Source organism: Octopus bimaculoides, chromosome 7 (genome assembly GCF_001194135.2).
Source record: "Octopus bimaculoides isolate UCB-OBI-ISO-001 chromosome 7, ASM119413v2, whole genome shotgun sequence".
NCBI classification, from domain to species: domain Eukaryota; kingdom Metazoa; phylum Mollusca; class Cephalopoda; order Octopoda; family Octopodidae; genus Octopus; species Octopus bimaculoides.
The window spans coordinates 103838798-103842381 of record NC_068987.1 but is presented as its reverse complement, the minus strand read 5'-3'; positions in this window follow the sequence as shown (position 1 = coordinate 103842381).

The following is a 3584-nucleotide window of genomic DNA, read 5'->3' as shown; positions in this document are numbered from 1 at the left end:
TGTTATTCCATAGTGTTGGCATAGCTTCCAGTGTATATAGGTCCCAGCTCTGTCGTGTCTGTGAATATATTCCTTCTTAGCCAGGACTGGGCAGCCAGAGATAATATGATTTATTGTTTCTTGTCGATCTCCACATATTCTACAGTTACTTGTTATATTTCTTTTCATTATGTGTTTTTGGTAATTTCTGGTGGGGAGGCTCTGGTCTTGTGCAGCAATTAAAAATCCTTCAGTCTCTGCTTTGAGTCCTGAGCTTCTCAGCCATTGCTGGGATTTTTCTCTGTCTTTATTATCATTATTATTATTATTATTATTATTTTTTTTTTTTATAGGATTGAGGCAACTTCTCCAGTAGGTATGCAAAAATAAAAAAGAAGAATGCCATTGTTATCACGTGAACGATATTTCAGCATCTAGTATGCCTTCCACAGGTTCAAATAATAATAATAATAATAATTGATTTTAAATTCTCAATCGCATGATAATGCTAATAATATAGCCTGAACAGGATAAACTACCCCTATTTTGCAGAAAAAAGTGTAGGTGGTTAGCTGTGGACTCGAACTCACATCTCCGTGATTACGCGTCACGATGCTCTGACCAATTGAGCTAAACTCCCCCACTACAGATTCTTCTGCAAATTTAAGATGTATAGAAATCTCGCTTTATGAGACGCTATCATATGTTAAATTGAAATTAGGACAAACATAAACAAACAAACCCTTGTATTGACTGGTACTTTATCAATCCCGGGCAGATGAAAGAAAAAGTTGAACTCAGCAGGCTCTGCATTTAGAACGTAGAGGGCCGGAGAAAATGTAGCATGGCATTTTATCCGTAGTTGTATTTAACTATTCCGCTGATCCACCACTCTAATATCAACAAGACAACAGAAACAACAACAACACTTTCATTTATTTACCACAAGGGCCAAAACATACAAAACCTGCTTCGAAATGGGTTTGCAGTTTGTGTGGTATGTACAGAGAATTACATAAAAATGAGTGGAAGGCGAAAACACGACACAATGTATTGAGTCTTCTTAAATATTTTGATTAAAATACATCAATAAATAGTACCTAGATATATAAATATAAATAATATAAATAAAGAAACAAATAAAAGCCACCCCTTCTACATTAGGATGAGAAGTCGCCTCCTAGGCTGGATTAGAACACCATGCTTCCGGTGGTGGTCTTTCATTTATCGTTCTGCAACCTGGTAGATCTTAAACTTCCCATGAGCATTCTTTCTATTCAAGACGAAACAAGCACCATCCCACGTCCGCTGAACTAGCTAGTTCCTGGTGAAGACGTACTATCGATTGTTTCACTAAACAGTCTTTCATCAGAGTATTTTTTAAAATTCTGGCTCTATTTCCTTTGTGATGAGATTATCGTTTTCACCATCTTCCATTAGTTCTATCTAAAGCTTGATGGTGGTTTGCACAATCATGAATCTTGTGTTAGTTTTGGACGAGAGATGAAAATAATATGTGCTTATAAACTCTTCGTTGGTTTTACACACCTTTGGTCTAGGCTCATTTTTTCTCTTCCTTTAAGCCTTTTCTCCCTAATTTTTTGCCTTCCGAAATAGTTCTCCCCTGATCTTCATCCTACATTTACTCCCCATCATATGAAGATGATATGGTGGTACAACTGGTTGTTAGCTTCCGGTATTGAAAGTGAGGCGAAGTTTTTACTAGTTCGGTGTTGCTTTAGGAAAAATAAGTTTCTGGGACTCGTTGTTGCTTCTTCCCTTGCTTTTTCAAAGACTCTGGACAGGAAGCCCTCAACTGGATTTTTGCGTCACACGTATAGCAACTGGAGTTTCTTATTTCTATACTGCCCACAAGGAGCTACACATAGAGGGGATAAATAAGGGCAGACAAATGGATTAAGTCGATTATATCGACCCCAATGCGTAACTGGTACTTATTTAATCGACCCCGAAGGGATGAAAGGCAAAGTCGACCTCGGCGGAATTTGAACTCAGAACGTAGCGGTAGACGAAATACTGCTAAGCATTTCGCCCGGCGTGCTAACGTTTCTGCCAGCTCGCCGCCTTACTGGAGCAACTGGAGTTTCTGTTTTGCACCAATAATCTAATTGTTTTCGTTTCTGCTCCGACAACGGAGTAGATTTGTAATATCCGGTAGTCATCAGAACCTACATGTCCATACAAGCTTTATTTAATTGCATACTGCTACATGCCACGTCTGTGCTGTTTGCCTGCCCGCTCTGTACTGCATAGGTAAGGACGAACCACGGGCCAACACAACTTACCTGTGCCTTAGGTACCTACTTACAACTAGGTTGACTGCATTTCAATCTGGTGTTATGTACAGCTTGATGGAATGCAACTCCTCGTGGTGGTAGATATTTATATCTAGGTGGAGCGCACCTCACCGTTTTACCTTCATACAACTCATACTATATGCGTAGTCTCACATCAATCACAGTCATGCTGGCTTGAGACAGTTAATGTAAATATAACATAACATTCTATTCTACAATATTTAACTGTGCTTAGTTTGGATGTCAAATCAACCTTTTTATGTTTCTTTTAAAGTTACAAGTGAGTGACATTCTGGCGCGTTGACTCACTGCTCATTATGCAACTTTCTCACAGTTTTAGTGAAAATTTAAGATGCTTCTTTCATTCTCTGCTGTACATCATATGGACTAAGCGTATCTGTGGCTTCGTATTACAAAGTTGTTACCAACTGAACAAGAAGTGACCTAATGAAGGACTATCTAGTCAAATTTACGTAGCCTCAAGTTTAGAGTGAAGGATTTCTAAACATTTTGTCAGTAAATTTTTGCGCTATCAATTTCCATATTTACTAACGTAGCAAAGTGTACCAATAATTTTAGGAATAAATCCGAATCTGTAATCAGGGTAGAAAAGCTATAGGTTTCGTATAAGTTGTCCGCAAACATTCTGCTTCACAATGATTTAGAAACAGCTCGAGTGTTGTAAACAATATCGAACACACATACTCAATGTATGTGCTTTGCTTGTTCACCGGTGGATTGCGATTCGATGCACTGAAGACGGCTCTCTCAAAGTGCCGGGTGTTAAAACACCTGAAGGGCAGCCATCGCCACGGGAAGTAACTCGCCCTGAGTCCCATTCAGGAGCGAACTCTCGAGCTGCTTTCTAATTCTTATTTGAATTTATTCCTAAGTATGCATCGTTCAGGCATACCATCAGATGGTTTTTTTTTTTTACACCATTTAACACATAGTCATAGACAAGCTGTTCAATTTGCTTCAGGTTCGGTTCCGGTATGCGATGTTGATAAGTCACAAAAATAACGAAACATCGATGTCCTTTGCTCCTGAATGGGACTCGTGGTAAGTTGTCTCGACTCTCTATGACTGACTTCCAGGCTTTTGAACACCCGGTACCTTAAGAAAGTCATCTCTAAAGCCTCAAATCGAAACTGACTGGCGAACAAGCAAAGCGCATACATTGAATATGTGTGTTCGATATTGTTTACAACACTTGAGCTGCTTCTAATTTATATTCGAATATATATATATATATATATATATATCTGTAAAAATATTTGACACTTA